Genomic DNA, 17,739 nt, shown 5'->3' on the forward strand with positions numbered 1-17,739 from the left:
AAACGTGCAAAACTATTTTAAAATCACACATATCTTCATATGGAAAGCAGACAGATGAGCACAAAGAAAGAAAACTCATTGAAAAATATTGATTTTAAAGTCCCAAATTAAATAGACTCCAACAAAAAACTGAACTAGGAAATACCATCAAATGCGAGGGTTTGTTTTCAAAATAAAGAGTTATTCAATATTAAAAAATACATGTATACAACCTATGATACAGTATATAACACCCATGTGTATAAAAATGCATACATGCCACTGGTATAAAAACAAATGTGCGGCTAGGTTAATAGAAAAAAGCATGTTATAAAATTCACAGTATATTTTTATTAAATTTACTTAAATTTTAATAAAATAGCAATTTATGGATGCTTTCATTATAGTGCTTATCAATGGAACACTAAAAATTTATCAGTACATTCAAAAAGCATAAAATATGTATAATGGCACCATTGTTATTATTTAACATTGTTCCAGAAGTACTGGCCAATGTAAATAAACATGAAAAATATATATGTGTGTAGGACCTCTTTGTTTAAAAAAAGCAAAATTATTCTTAATTTAAAGATAATGTAAACATATAACTGGAATATCCAAGTATGTGAATTCAAAATCTTTCATAAACTGTAAATAAACTCATCAGCATAGGTATGAAATTAATATACACCACCTTTCTTTCATATTTACAAATAATAACCTCTTAGAAATAGGGATTTCTAATTTTATAAAAGTAAACATACATGAATATATATATGTCTATATATATATATATATATACACACACACAAATTATAGAAATAAACTTAAAAAGTGGCCAGGATGTATAGCAAAACCTTTGTCCATTAGTTGATCATTATCTTATAACTAGCCACTTCAGATCTTAAAGTCTTAATAAAACAGTAGCATATTTACTCATGTTTCTGATGGTTGGCAATTTGGGTCATTTTCATCTGGAATAGCTCATCTGTGCTGAAAGTGATTTTGACCTTGATAAGGTCTGCATGTGGTCTCACATCTTCCAGGAGGCTAGGATGGTGACAGCTACATTCCAGGAGGCTGAAAGTATAAGCTGCAAGGTTGCTTTAGGACCAAGCTTAGAACTTGCACAAGCCAATTGAACTTCAAGTCACAACCCAGCCTGGATTCAAGGCTTTGGAAAATAAACCATATCTTTTGATAGGAAAAATTGCAAAGAAGTTGTGACTATTTTTAATTTATGATATTTACCAAAAAAAGAACACCAATATACATTGTTTTTAGTCACTAAGAATAAATGTTGTGAATATATAATTCATACAAAATAATCTATGATTAACTTGGCTACTTGTTTCATTTTTTTGACACTTAAAAATGTTGGCTCTAAACCTCAACAATAAGGATATTTAAGAATAGGAATAAATAATAATGATAAAAATAGCATATAATGGTAAAAAAGATAATTAAGAATAACATTTTTACTGATCTTAAAACATATTGCAAATACACAGTAATAAAATTTTGATGTTTGCACAGGATCAGCAGACAAAAAAGTGAAACAATAGACAATTTCATAAAATATATTAAATATAACAGCACATTAACTGCAAATCAGTTCAACCTCTATAGAAAACAACATGCAGATTCTCCTAAGAACTAAAAGAAGACCGATCATTTAATCCAGCAATTCCACTACTGGATATTTGCCAAAAGGAAAAGCAGTTATTGTATCAAAAAGACACCCATGCCTCCATGTTTATTACAGTACAGTTCACAGTTGCAAAGACGTGGAATCAACCCAAGTACCCATCACTTCGTGAGAAAATTAATGAAATGTGGTATGTGCACACTTTGGAATACTACTCCATCAGGAGGAAGGATGAATAAAGGCTTTTTGCAGACATTTGGGTAGAACTGGAGACCATTATCCTAAGTGAAGCATCTAAAGAATGGAAAACAAACAGTACATGTACTCGTGAGCACAGAGGGAAACAAACTCAGTGGAAATCAAGCAGAGGTAGGTGAGGAGGGGATGACTGAAGACCTACCTAATGGATACAATGATACTATTAAAGTGATGGGCACACTTACAACTCTGGCTGAAGGATAACAAAATCGATACATGTAACTAAAATATTTGTTCCCTGTTTGAAATAAAAAAATGCTTGATGAATAATTTCACCTACATAAAGTTTGCAAACCACCTATGACAGCCCACGCTGGTAGAAATCAGAGGCAAGGTTAATCTCAGCAGAGGTGTGAGACATGCAGGAGGAGGTTCTGGGCTGCAGCTGCGAGGCTTCTCCTCTGGGCTCTGTTTGGGAAAACTTAACAAACAGCCGGCACAATTTGTGAACTTTTCTTTTGTACATGACACTTTACTAAGAAGGTGGTATTAAAATATTTTTAAAAAATTAATGTGAAAGCTGAAAATTAGTCAATAAGTAGCAGTTGAATAACTGATAATTCAAGTAAAAATGAATTTATGCTAGAACTCTATAATATTTACTATACGATTTTGATTATATAAAATTTTCAAATGTAAATTGAATGATAAAACACTGGAAGTCAATCAAAATACTGAAGGTAAACTGACAAGCAAGTAAAGAGCAACTAAAAAGCAACAAAAGAAGAAACCCAAACACAGCAGAAAATAGAATAGGTAAGGATATAAACAGAGAGAAACTTAAGGTAAGATGATATGTCATAAACAGAAAATGTGTAAAACTCAGAATATATTTATGAGTGAGCTCACTCATAAAAAATTTAAGTCTTCTTAACATGCAAAGAAAATAAACCAAAAATAGTAATACATGATATTACTGAGCTTATGAGAGAAAAAAAACTGACTTATAAAATGTTAGTAGGAGTGTAGGTTTGGCTTGGCACCCGTAGCTCAGTGAGTAGCAGGTTTGAGCCCAGCCTGGGCCTGCTTAACGACAATAACAACTGCAACCAAAAAAAAAATTGCCTGGCATTGTGGCGGGCCCCTGTGGTTCCAGCTACTCGGAAGGCTGAGGCAAGAGAATCACTTAAACCCAAGAGTCTGAGGTTGCTGTGAGCTGTGATGTCACAGCACTCTACCCAGAGTGACATAGTGAAACTCCTTCTCAAAAAAAAAAAAAGTTAGTAAGAGTATAAATCAGTGAAAGCAATTTGGAAAATAATTTTGTAACATATAATGCAAAATAGAAATATGCGTACAGTTTGATCTGGGTTTCTTTTTTCATTTTTACACTTTTATTATTGAAATACACTTTCACAGGTAAGCAAAGCCAAAGACAAGAGCATAGTTATTGAAGCATTGTGTTGTAAAAGCAAAATCTAAACTTCTATGCACGTATGTGTATGTGTGTGTGTGTGTGTGTGTATGTCTATTAAAAACTAAGTTCAAAAGTGGTGAATAATAGAATAATAAATGATTTTAAAGGAAACAAAATAATGTTGTTGATATAAATGGACCAACATGAAGTTTCACCAAAGCGTGCTTTTGAGGGGGAAAACCGGTTCAGTACCATGGACAGAGTTGGCTCTTATTATTTTTAAATATGAATTTTTACATTTATATGAATTTTGTGAAACCAGTTTTTGGAGAGATACACAACTCCTAAGAGTGACTGCTTTTTAAGATTTGGAAGTATATTTTTTGTTGGGTAGTTCTTTATACTGAAGTGTAAGTTCTTTAGTGTTTGAAATATTTTAATATTTTATATATGATCTTTTGGATGAAAAATAGATTAATATTAAGAGACTGATCCTGTTGATAAATACTTTGTAGTTTACAGTGATAGCAAAACAGACTGACAAGATTTTACAACAAATATGATAAATATTATAATTTCTATGAAGAAATATATACAAGTACAAGTAAAATAATGTGGCAAATGCAGGTAGAAAAATGTCCTTATGCAGGGGAGAGGGGGCAGGGAAGAAATATTTTTAATAAAATGCAGCTTTGGGGCTCTAACTTACAGGATAAATGTGATTTTCAAGTTTTGACAAGTAGAGTAAAGAGCATAAAACTAATATCTCAGTGCTTCAGTTTGGCATGGGTGTGATGTCTTTTTATTGGGTAGTTAGACAAAATTAGATAATTTGCAGGAGAAAATTAAGGAAAAACAATCTTCTTCATATAAGTCCAAAGTCCATAAATGTTCCATAAATCTCGTGAGTCAGGCCTTCTTTCAGGCTCTAACTTAGGCAGTAGTAAGCAGAAGCAGGGGACAATTTGCTCATGTTCTGAAAACGTCCAGGAGAAAGACCAGCTAAACCAGAGGCCTGAATCATAGAGGGATAAAACTGCCCTATATCTTATCTCTGCTTGTTTTTTTCCTCTTCTCGGAAAGATACTCTCCACATGATAGAATTCAACAGTTCCAAATTTATAATCTATTCATTTAACAAACATAATGGAAATAAAACTCAATTTTCTAATAGTTGTCAGCAAACATCCTTGTAATGACTATGTTTGGGACGAGAGAGAGAGAGAGAGAGAGAGAGAGAGAGACAGACCCTCTTCACCCAGTCCATGAGAACACGTGTAGCATGAAGTTGTTCTCAAGAAAAAAATAACTGTTCTTACACCTGAACTTTTAGGCTTCTCTGAGGCAAATGTTAAAGCTGCTGGAATTCTCTTGTTTTACTGGAAAGAGTTGCCCATGAATTTACCACGCCAGAGGTTTGGGAAGAAGCGCTCAAATCTTGTCGCAGGTGTGGAGTTAGGCCGCCAGCGGCAGACTGGTGCCTATTTTCCTGCTGACTTGGGACAAGTCTGTTAGTTCCTTTCTCCGGTTGTTTTCAAAGTGGCTGGGGTAGAGGTGGCCCTCCGGGGAAGGCTCCGGACTGCATTTCTAGGAAGGGAGGCCTGGGAGGTACCTGGCTCTTCCCGGTTGCTCCGAGGGCCCCTTTCCAGTCCTTTTGCCCTCGGGTCTCCAGGACATAATCCCTCTCTCCCTCCGCTCCTCCTCCATCAAGGAAGCCGCAGGTGAGTGGTTGGTATCAGCTTGGGAGGTCTGCTGGCCTGCCCCGGTGGTGAAATCAGGAGAGTGACCTTGCCACAGACACGAGGAACCCCGATGCTCCCCCAGTGTCCAGCCATCCAGGAGCTGCGGACAGCGGCGCCGGCTTCTCCTTTGGGGCCTCCCCCCAGCGAAGGATGGGAGGACCCCCAAGATCACATAGCCTTCTAGAGAGGCTTCCGCCTCTTAGGGACCATGTAAAAGCCGCCTGATGAAGCCATGTGATCCTGCCTGTGTTGGGCAGTCTGGGGACCCGCGGAGGCTGCGCGGGAGCCGAGAGTGGTCGAGTCCAGGGGACCAGCGTCTAGGGCAGGAGAGAAGGGGGGTGACCGCCCGCGGGGGCCGGGAGAAGATTGCTCACTGAGAGCAGGCTGTGCATGCTATGATACCGGGAAAAGCGGCAGAAGGGACCTAGCTACCTCCCCTTACTGTCAACTCCCCTGGGAGCCAACCAAGCACGCCACAGACACCAGCCACGCCCGAGCGAGCTACCCACTCAGACGCACCAAACACAAGCCACACAAACAAAGAAAGCCAGACAGAAAACAAAAACCAACCGCCCCCGGCCAGGAAGGACGCTGGCGCGAGAGAGACGCACACAGAGGAAAGACAGGGCCAGACAGACTCCCGCCCGCCTGCCGGCCCGCCACGCACCAGACAAACCACCCGGCCCAGGGCCTTGCAGAGCCTGGTGGCTGCCGGGCTTCCGACCTTTGCCCTGTGGCAGCGGGAGAGGCCACCCCAATCCTGCCAGGCTTCTTGTGTGGCCACTCTAGGGCCTCTGTGCCATCGTGGCCCCGGGCCGCCATCCCGGCTGTGAGGGCTGCCTGGGAGCTGGTACCCTGACCAGGCTGGACGCTGCACCCTAAGCCATCCATTCCAGGGAGGAAAGTTCTCTTCACTTCTTTCGCCAATTTGGTAACAGCAGTTGTAGGTAGTTCCTCAAGTCACACAGGTGGGAGTGGCCCAGCCGGGCTTGGAACCCTAAGGTGTGACTCCAGAGGTCCCCTCCTGGACAAGTGTATATGTCCTAATTTATCTTTTTATTTCTGTAGTTTGTAGGGTACTTAGCACCATGGCATAGCTGTCCTGAGTAGCTGCACACCAAGGAGGAGGTCTTTATTTCAACTTCATCTATTCTGAGAAACACTCCATATGGCTAAGAAGCCAGTTTCTCTGGCCTTCCTAGAATTCGTGAATACATATATTTATTTACAAGCTACTGGTGGAGCAATGTATTGGATTAAAACAGGTTCAGCGCGATTTGACATCCTGAGCATGGCAGCAGGGTCCACTCTGCACTATCCATTAGGATCAGCTAAATGTAAGTCTAGATTTTCTTATGCCCAAGATAAAAGACGTACTTTTGGGTGTCAGGATAAAGGAAAGATTTTTTTTTTTTTTAATTGTTCTAGGAGCTGGGAGCTTTAGGGTGAGAAGAAAGATTTTAGAAATCCTGCAAGTGGTTTAAACTAGTTTTACTCTTTTATTCTTCAGCTTATTTCACGGGAGTATATTTCTCATTAATGGGGTTGATAGTATGTTTCAGACACATGAAAGAGGCAAGAATCAGAGAGATCAGTAAAAATGTTTTTTTTTTTTTAATTTTAAAAAAAGATCTTCTAAAAAAAACACTGGATATAATTAATATTTTACCAAATTGCTTTTACACCCCTACTTGTAAGATTCCTTTTATAGTGTGTCAGAGCAAATGTGAATTTCTATCCTCCTAAAGGTGTGAATGTTGAGACCCAACATTCAACTTTTGTTTGAAAGGAGGTGACACAGTGTAAGCCCTTTCTAACCAACCTCCCCATGAGCTGAAATGGTTTGGAGTTAAGAAATGTGAATTGATCAAATCAGGGTAATTAGGGTATCCATATCCTCATATAGTAATAATTTCTTTGTGTTAAGAACTTTCCTGTTATACTATTTAGTTCTTTTTAAAGTATATCCTCACCTCTTATTGACTATAGTGCTTTTGCTGTGCTATCAAATGTTATTCATTTTATCTATCTAACCCTCTGACTACATTTTTGCATCCACTAATTATCCTCACTTTAACCTCCACTCCACACTACCCATCCCAGCCTCTGGCAAGCCATCATTCTCCTCTTCTGTCTTCATGAGATCATTTATTTTAAACATTTAGTTTCCACATATGAATGAGAACATGTGAGATTTGTCAGGGCTGTGCTTGGCTTATTCCACTGAAAGTAATGTTCTCCAGTTCCATCTACTTTGTTGCAAACCGCAAGATTACATTCTTTACCGTGGCTATATATTATCCCATTGTGTACACATACCACAATTCCTTCATCAATTTATGCCTTGATGGACACTTGATCTTGGCTATCATGAATAGTGCAGCAATAAGCATGGGAGTTCAGTTATCTTTCACATGTATTGAATTCCCCTCTTTGGATGTATCCTCAGAAGTGGGATTGTTGGATCATATGGCAGCATTCTTTCTAGTTTTCTGAGTCTTTTGAACCAGTGTGGGAATGATGGGAAATGAGAAAGAAAGCCACGAGAGACACAGATGGGATTGGGAAAGCTGGAGCAGCCAAGACTGCAGCCAGCACTGAAAGGTGGAAGCAGCTTTATTTACATAGTATCTAATCAAGGTAACTCTGAACACCTGGGGTAACGATTAACTTTAAGGAGGAAAAGCTGTGTGCTTGCCTGTACTAAGGAAAGTATGCATGCGCTGTGTGACTTCTGGGAGAGTAGAAAAGAATGTTTGTTGTTCAAGGAGGAGAAGCTTTTGGGGGGAGGGGAGGTGTTCCCTGGATGTCTCCACAGGCTGTGGGGGTCCTGCCACCTCAAAGCCCATATTCTACATCTAAGGAAGCTTTATATTGTTTCCACAGCAGTCCTACCCTCCCTGTCGCACTTTCTATCTATACATCCTTATGTATAGAACAATAAAAAGAATGTTTTACAAGCCACTTCCCTGTCTTTATTTCATTTTAATCTAAAAAACCTTGTGATGGGGCTAGGTGCAGTGGCTCACACCTGTGACCCTAGCACTCTGGGAGGCCGAGGTGGGTGAATTACTTGAGCTCATAGGTTCAAGACCAACCTGAGCCACAGTGAGATGTCTTGAAAAATAGCAGAGCATTGGTGGCGGGTGCCTGTAGTCCCAGCTCCTTGGCAGGCTGAGGCAAGAGAATCGGTTAAACCCAAGGGTTTGATGTTGCTATGAGCTATGACAGACACCACGGCATCTACCAAGGGCAACAAAGTGAGACTCTGTCTCCAAAATAAAAACTAAAACTAAAAATAACCTTGTGATGTGATGTAAACAGTCTATTATAAAGGCACTGAGATTCCTAAAGGTTGTGTCAACTGTTTGCAATTAACCAATGCATAGTAATGCAAAGAATTCAATGCGTATCTTTTCTGTCATCTCCTCATTCCTTCCCTTCTGTCTGCTGACTTGATCCCAGCCATATCCCCTTACTATCTGATAACTGAGGACACCAGACATGCTTTTTTCAGAGTATTTGCAATGATTATTCCTATCGTCTGAAATGCTCTTCCCTTGAACATCTAACTTAATTGCCCCTGTCTACATTTCATTTAAATTTCCCCTTTCTAGGAAGCCTTGACTTGTTCACAGTTTAAATGGAAATACCCTTCTCCTCACATCCCACAATCTCAATTCTCAGTAGACTGCTTTATCTCCATAGAATTTGTGACTGCTTAACCTTCCAGATAATTCTCAAGTTTTTTTTTTCTTTCTTTTCTCCATTTCACTGTAAAGTAGGGTCTACAATGTCAGAAATTTTGCCTTTCTTCTAATTGATCTGCAATAGTGCATACCACATCCCAGGTGTTCAAGACATAGGGTAATTGTTAAATAAATGAATGAACTGCCTTCTGAGTAGGAACTGCACCTTCTAACAGTGTCTGCCACTATCAAAAGTAAAAGTGTATTTTTGCCCAAATAATTCATATTTGTATATCCAAGGGACGTGGCTGGAACAGATGTGGATTCCTTGGGGTCACCCATTTAATTTCCCTCTTACCTACTTACCATCGCCACTGTTGGCTCCTGAGATAACTGGCTCATTGTTTCACCTTTGTTTGGGTCACTGCAGTATCACCAAACCTCCTGCTCTCTGTTCTGGCATCATCTAATTCCTCTTACTCAGTTACAAGAATGTTTCTGAAATATACATAAAATTTTGACATCTTTCTGTTTCAATATTTTCATGATCTCGCATACTTTCAGGAAAATAGACAAAAAAATGCCACACTGTAGTGTTTAAATTCGTCCACATCTGCCTTCCATTTTGGAACCATACAGGTGCATTTCCAAGTCTTGGCTTCACTCTTCAGCCTCATTAGAACCCCCTTCTTGTCCCACTGACTGGTTGCTCCCCTCCCTCACTTTCACAATGCTGTGCTTTCTCCAGGAAATGGTCCCTCTCTGCTGGACTCTTGCCTTCTCTTCCTTAAGATGCAGTTTATGTTTCATTTCCCCCAGAAGTAGCGTTTATTCTTCTTACCTGCTCTTTATATCTCAGTGTTTATCTGGTCAAATAAACATGGTCCAGTCATCTGTCTTTCCTGCTCTATTGCAAATGTTTCAGGGTCAAGAGATGTCTTTTAACTCTTTCTCTAGGGTCTCGCACAGTGTAGGGGAGAGTCAGCACTGAATAAGTATTTAACAGAATGTGTTAGAAGCTGAAGTAAATGCTGTACTTTTCTCTTTTCCTAATCTGTATATCATTTATCTGGGCTGTGAAATGTTTAGAAAAGATAGAATTTTCAGCAGTGAAGTCTGGCAGAGACTGAGTACTGTTCGAAGGGTGTAACTATTGTGATTTGATACCCTTCTAGGGTAAACTAGAAATTTTACCCTAGGGTCAGACCAGTTATCAAAGAGAATCTTTTCTGACATTTTTAAGCAGTGTGAAACATTGAAAGTAAATGTAAATTTTCAATGATTACAGAGCAGACATGAGGTCTTCTGTGCTTTATCCCCCTAGATGCATGAAGCTGGATGCCAAGCCTGGTCCCTCTGAGTGAAGTGAGAATATGTGAGTATAATTGGCCTCAATTCTCAACTGAAGACATAGATATACAACAGAAAGACGTACATTTTTAAACACTAAAAATCAGAAAGTATATTTTCTAATACATATTAGGGAGGATCTAAGCTCCAAGGAAGAGGTAAGGGTGGGGCATCCAGCCTCTCTCTCATCTGGACCTCACTTCCAACTAAATTGTCATCCCTGACACCCACACTTCACACAGACATGGGTCAACCTGTGAGGTCATGAAGGGTAGCGACTTCCACATCCATTCTCTGGAAATCAGAGAATTTTATGTAAAGTCTGGCTCAACACATAGTTCTTCACGCATGTTGATTCTTCTTCCATACTTGATTCAAAGAGCCAAGACCAGAGATGGACTAACAGGCAAAATGTTTTATATACAGTGTGTGGGAAAGATAAGGGTCCATGAGTAAAAGGGATTAGGGGAAAGAGAGATTCTGTACATAGCAGGGGGCATGGGCAGAAGCATAGAGCTCAAACTCCCACCACTCACAGGGGTGCAGTTCTCATCAATACCAGTTGGCCTGGGCTGGTGCTGACTAACATTGAATTCCCCAGTATCAGGCATCCTGGAGGCAACTCCAAGACAGCTGTCTTGGCCATGTGAAGGAGAGGAATCGCCAGGGTGTTGGCAGGGTGTTGACAGGCCAATCAGCAAAAATGATGGCCTTAGGCTGCCACTGGGTGGCTGGGCTGTGGCAAAGTCAGTCATACAGCTTGTGTTGCTTCCTTCCCCACATGAAAGATTTGTGACAGTGTTGCTGTCCATTGTGGGCGTAAGGGGTAACTCCTGAGTTAAAACAATGCCCAGATGTTGGAATTGGTCCCTGACTGGCCAGTCCAGATTGTCCTTGTAGTTGCAATTAGGCAATGTTGCCACCAGGTGGTGTGCTCTCAAGAAGCCCAATGGAAAAAGGGATGTGGTTTTTTCTGGAGATGAGAGGAGACTAAAAGGTGACAGCCTTGGAAAGAGATGTGTTATCCATAGTATTGGTGTCAAAAGCAGGTGTAGATGATGATATGGCATAACCCTTTCCCAACACAGTGGAGATGATGGAGGACTCGTCATGGGAAGGTTCGTAAACCAGGGACCCTGGGAAAAGAGGCTCTCTACTCCTGCCCATCAGGCATCCCAACTGTGGGGCAATGGGTGGTTTCTAGGTCAAAGGGATGGTTCGAATTTGAGATGGGGACGTAGCCATAAATATAGATGGGCTGATGGCAACTCTGGCCTTTGCAGGGCACCTCTGTTTCACAGTATAAGGAATTTGGGGAAATGGAAGAGAGCACACACTACAGGTTGAGGGAGAGCTGAAAACAACAGCCATAGAAGGGTAAGTGGTGTCCATTTCTATGACCTGAGCATGTAAGGTGGACTCTAGGTTAAGTGGGTCAATATGATGGCTGTGACGGTAGCCATGGCTTCTGTAGAATGGGTAAACATGCCTATGATAAAGCAGGGTTCTTATAGAAGGAACTGAAGGACAGGTGGAGAAGGAAAGAGTTGGAGGGGTAGGGAATGTAGGAGGAGGGATAGGGAATGAAGGAGGAGGAGGTGTGGAATGGATGGAAATGGGGAGGTGGAGAAGGGAGGAGGAGAGGGTTGGGACAAAAGGGGAGAATGATTGGGGAAAGAAAGGAAGGTGGGGGGAAGATAGAGAGAGGGATAGGGACAGGCAAGAATTGAAGAAGATGAGTGAGGAAAGGAGGAAAAGGAAGAGAAGGGTCATAAGGAGGAGTCAGGGAGTGAAGTAGGAGCATGACTAGGGTAGGAAGAAAGAAGAGAGTTCTGGAAGAAAGAAGAGGGTTCTGAAGGGAAGGAAGGAGGAGAGATGAAGAAAGAAGGAGAAGGGACGAGGAGTGATAGGGTATGAGGGTTCTAGAGGGATGGGGGAGGGAGTCTCCACAGATGCATGTTAAGGGTGCAGTTTTGCACAACGGCATCATTAATGGGAAGGGCAGGGGCTAGGAGTTTTGTGCAGGTCAGAAACTGGAGGCAGTGCAAATGGGACTGAATGAGCAGGGGATCCTTCCTCCTCAGGTGGAACCCCCTAGGTATAACTGGCCCCAAATGGGGGAAGAAGGTTGGCAGGAATAGCCAGATGAGAGCCAGGGTTTGTGAATTTTATTTCACTATTTTTTTGCTATGGAGGAAGGTGGAGGGACAAGCAGGGTCAGAGGTCCAGCAGCCAGGTCAGGGGTGGGAAGAGAAACTGGGATCTGGAAGCTGTACGAAGTGGTCATGGCTGGGGGTCTGCCATGTCAGCAGCAGGTGGGAAGACAAAAGGGCCAGGCTGGGTGGTGCTGCACCTTCCCAGAGCCTCTGTCTTACTCTCCCCTCCAGAACCTTTAATTTCTCCCGCAAGATCTTTGTCTTTTTTGACACTCAGTGCTCTCCTCCAAGATGCCTCAATCTTCCTCAGCAGCTCTCCAGAGAAACTTGCAGGTGGGGCATCTCAGCTGTGTCCCACAACACTGGAACAGCACTAGCAGCAGCAGTGGCATTGGCAGCAGCAAATGGTATGGACATTTTCCTTTGCAGAACATTCCTGGAAGCTCTGGGTGGAGAAGAACTCCTGGAGGTGGTATATGCAAGCTCTTCACCCTGCACCTCCTACCTGGATGTCTGTGCCTGAGCACCTAGAGAGCTGGGATGAAGGTGTTCACACAGCAGTTCCATGGTCAACTTCTCCAGTAGATGGGAGCAGCCTGGGCTGTGTTGGGGAGGGCTGCTCAATGTGGGTTAGACATCCCAGGAGGCAGAACACCTCCAGTGGCCTGTGTAAGCCAGTGACTGCTTAGTCTTCAGAGTAGGAGGTCATCAGAGACACCTGGGCATCCTCATTCCAGTTGTTTTTGAAGTGGTTGGGATGAAGATGTCGCTGCAGGGAAGATGCAGGACTTTACTCCTAGAAAGTGAGGTTCCCCCTGCATCTCTGTGGCCCTGGATGTTGGTGGCATATCTCCATGGCTAGGAGAGCTCCATTTCCTGCCCTCCTGTTCTTGGATCTCCAGGCACTCCTCCTCAGCCATCACCTTCCTGACTTCTTCCTGGACCTTCACCTCATTCTTTTGGCAATGAAGGGGCAAGTGACTAAATAGTATCAGCGTGCGAGCACTGACCACCTGTGCAGGTGGTAAACACAGGAGGGTGACCTTGCCTTGGACAAGAGTGTCCAACCATCCTGGAGCTGCAAGTAGCAGCACAGGCTTCTCCTTTGGGGTCTACCCCCAGGATCCAATGGGAAGGATCCCCCAAGGGGAGTACATAGCCTTCCAGAGAGGATCCTGCCTCTTAGGGATGATGTAAAAGCTACTTGGTAAAGGCACATGATCCCAGCTGGGTTTGGACAGCATGGGGACAAGATAGGAGGAGGAGGGGGAAATGAGAGTGATCACATCCAGAGAGTTAGCATTGTGAGCTGGAAGGAACAGAGGGTGATAGCCAGGAGAGGGCCTGCAGCGGCCCAGGAGTTCAGGATTGTAGAGAAGATTGCTCATTAGAGCAAGTTGTATGCTCTACAATATCCAGAACAGGTAAAGAAGTGGGGAGACCTCACTTTTGTATCCACTTTCTCTGGAAACCAAGAATGCACTGTTCAGCAGGGTGACTCCTTGGTGAAACTGGTGACACAGAAGGGGGCAGGCAGGGAAACATGGGAGTCCAGCTGAGGGTACTAAGAAAAGGCACCAGAGGGCAAAGGGCAACTTCCTGCTACTGGTAGCAAACATTTGGGCAAGATCAGGCACTGTGTGAGGACAGTAGGGACCTGAGAGTTTCTGATTGGCCAGAACTCTTACTGCCTGGGCACTGGCTCTGAAGGCTCCAGGTTATTTGGTTCAAGACCCTGTATGATAATGCTAGATACATGTTGCCAGCCTTCTCCCCAGGGCAAGGGGCAGAGCCTGCTTAAGACCTAGTACAGAGGTCACCCTAATCCTTCCAGGCTTCTCTTGGACATTTCTAGGGCCTCTGCACCACCAACCTGGGTACAAGATTGCCTAGGAGGGTACTTGATACCTTCACTAAACTGAGGACTCTATGAAATACCTTCATGGGAGGCAAGTTCTTTTTACTAATTTGGTTATACAGTAGGTAAGCCTTAGGCAGTTCCTCAGGTAGCACATGTGGGAGTGGCTCATCAAGACTTGGAACCTAGGGTATATGACTTCATTGGTCCTCTCCTGGACAAATATATATATCAGGAATTATCTTTTTTTTTTTTTTCTGTAGCTTATAGGGTACTTAGCAAATGACATAGCTATATTAAGCACATGCACACCTAGGAGGAGGTCTTTATTTCAAGTTAACTCAAGGTGACCATGGCCCACTCTGAGCTGCTTTCAAATCCTCAGCAAATGTAGAGCAGGGTCCCCAGCTATCAATATAGCATCATCCCACATTTCTGTTCTTATGGAGTTTTGAACCCCGGCTTTTGTTTCTGGTCTGCTTTGAAGGATCAACATATGTAAAGAATATATTCTAGATCAATTTTGATCTATCCTAAAAGAAATTTGTCAGTATATTTTTTCCATATGGCTATGAAACCTGTTTTTCTGGCCTTCCTGAAATTTGTCTAGAAAGCAAATATATTTATTTATTATTTAATAGTGGAACAATGTATAGGATTAAAGTAGGATCAGCACAATTTGAACATTGTGAGCATGCCAGCAGGGTCCACTCTGTACTACACATTATAGTCACTTACATGCAACTCTATATCTTCTTATGCCCAAGACAGGAAAGATACTTTTGGGTATAAAAATAAAGAAAAACTATATTATTGTTGTAGGAGCTTGGAGCTTCAGGATGACAAGAAAGATTTAGAGAATTCTGTATGTGTCTTTATCTGGTTTTAGTCTTATTTATTTGGGTTATTTCATTGGAGTATATTTTTTGTTCATGTGATGGATGACGTGTTTCAGACATATGACTTGAAGAAGCTTCAGAGAACTAAATCAGAGCCCAGTAAAAAAGGTTTTTATGCATTTTTAATTTTAAAAATATCTGTCCTAGTATCTATAGCTTTGGTCTGGATGAAGATATTGCAGAGGCTCTGCCCCACCCAGTGGAGGGAACTGGAGGAATCGTGATGGGAAGGCTTATATATCAGGGGCCCCGGGAAAAGGGGATTTCTTCTGCTGCTCATCAGGAGCCCCAAATGTGAACCAATGAGTGATGTCTAGACCCAAGTGATATTTAAAATTTGCTGTGGAGCAGTAGACTATAGGTGTAGATGGGCTGATGGGGACTCTGGCCTTCACAGGGCACCTCTGTTTTGCACTATGACGGATTTGGGGAAATGGAGGAGAGCTCACACTAGAGGTTGGGGGAAAGCTGAAGACAATAGTTACAGAATGGGTGGCAGGCAGTGTCCATTTTCGTCACCTCAGGGCCTAAAGTGGGCTGCTAGGTCAAGTGGGCTAATATGTTGGATGTGATGGTGGACATGGCTGCTGCAGAATGGGCACACCTGCCATAATAAAGCAGGGTTTTGGGTGGAAAAAACTAGAAGATAAGTGGAATAGAAAGAGTAGCAAGGGTGGGGAATGAAGGCAGATGAGAGAGAAGAATAAAGGGAAGAGGCAAGGATGCCTCACCTGGCCTCTCCCTGTCTGGACCTCACTCTGTCTAAGTTGTTATCCCTGACACCCAGACATCACACACAGAATTCAGAATTTATCCTGTGAGGTCAAGAAGTGTAGCTACTTCCATATCCTATTTTCTGCAAATCAGAATTTTATGCAAAGTCTGGCTCAACACATCGCCCCTCATGTACGTCAATTCTAACTCCACAGTTGACTCAAAGAGCAAAGATACATGACCAGAGGCAGATGAAGAGAAGGGTTTCATATACATTTTGTGGGAGAGATAAGTGTCCCCTGAGGAAAAGGTGTTAGCAGAAGAGAACCTGTATATAGCAGCTGGCCTGAGGCAAACACACAGAACATAAAGCTCCTACTACTCACAGGCATTTCAGGTTTTATCAACACCATTTGGCCTTGAGTGGTGCTGAATTACAATGAAGAACTTTCCCCAGTGCTGGGCATGGTAGTGGCAACTCCAAGCCAGATGTCTTGGCTGTATGAAGGGGGAAATCACCTGGATTGTTGATGGGATATTGACAGGCCAATCAGTAAAACTGATGGCATTTGGTTGCCAGTGGGTGGCTGGGCTGTAGGAGAGGCCAAGCCTATAGCTTATTTTTGTGTTGCTTCCTTCCCTGAAAGAAAAATTTGTGACACTGTTTCTATCTATTGGGGACTAATAGGTGGCTCCTGAATAAAAATGGTGCTTGGATATTGTGTACGGCTCCCTGACTTGAATGTCCAGTCATGCCCATGTTGTTAAGGCAATGCTGCCACTGGGTGGTGTGTTTCCAGGAAGCCCCATGGAAAAAGAGATGTCATTCTTCCTAGAGACAGAAGGAGGCCAGAAGGTCATAGCATTGGAAGAAGGAGAGGTGGTATCCATGGCATTGGTGTCAAAGACAGAAGTAGATCATAATATTGCAGAGGCCTTGCTCACTGCAGTGGAGGCAACTGCAGCAGTTCTGTTAAGAAGGTTCATAAATCATGGGCCCTGAGAAGAGAGATTCTCTGCTGCTGCCCATCAAAGATCCCAAATGTATGTCAATGAGTGGTTTCTAGATCAAAGTGATGGTTAAAATTGGAGGTGGGGCAGCGGAGTTTAAGTGTAGGTAGGTTGATGGGCTCCGCTGTTCTTCACTACAAGGGATTTGGGAAAGTAGAGGAAAGCTCATGCTCAAAGTTGAGGAAGAGCTAAAACAATAGCCCTAAAAGGGGAATCGTGTTCATTTAAATCTCTTCAGGGTCTAATGTAGGCTGCCAGATCAAGTAGGCTGATCTGTTGGCTATAATGGTAACCCTGGCTGCTGTAGAATTAGGAAAGCTGCTTGTGATAAAAGCAGAGTTCCTGGTAGAAGAAACTGGAGGACAGGTGAGGAACAAAGACTAGGAGAGGTAGGGAACGAAGGAGCATGATGAGGAAGAAGGAGAACGAGGGCAGAGGGCTATCTGATCACATTTTCACCAATTACATACCCTTACTTTATCTCCCTCTCCTCAATTCCCAACGTAGACTATCATAGACCATTATTCTCCTCCATTGTCTTCATGAGATCATTTGTTTTAAATATTTAGCTCTCACATATGAATAACATGTAGGATTTGTCTTTCTGTGCTTGGCTTATTCCACTTAACATAATTTTCTCTAGTTTTATCCATATTATTTCAAATGGTAGAATTTTATTGTTTACTGTGGTTGCATAAAATTCCATTGGGTATATGTATCACAATTTCTTTATCAGTTCATTCACTGATGGATGCTTAGGTTGATTTTAAATCTTGTCTATTGTGAATAGTGAAAAATGCAGCCATAAACATGGGAATAGAGATATCTTTTCCTTATTCTGAATTCTCTTCCTTTGGATATAGATCCATCAGTGGCTTTTCTGGGTGTTACAGTAGTTTTACTTTTAGTTTTGAGAAATCTTCATAATGTTGTACATACTGGTTACATTAATTTATACCCCCCCTCCCAATTGTATGAATGTTTCCCTTTTTCCATATCCTCTCCAGGATTCATTGTTGTCTGTCTTTTTGATGGAAGGTATTTCAACTGGGATGAATAAGTATCTTATATCAGTTTA

This window comes from Otolemur garnettii, unplaced genomic scaffold (assembly GCF_000181295.1).
Source record: "Otolemur garnettii isolate 467f Iridium unplaced genomic scaffold, OtoGar3 scaffold00059, whole genome shotgun sequence".
In the NCBI taxonomy this organism is placed as follows: Eukaryota; Metazoa; Chordata; class Mammalia; order Primates; family Galagidae; genus Otolemur; species Otolemur garnettii.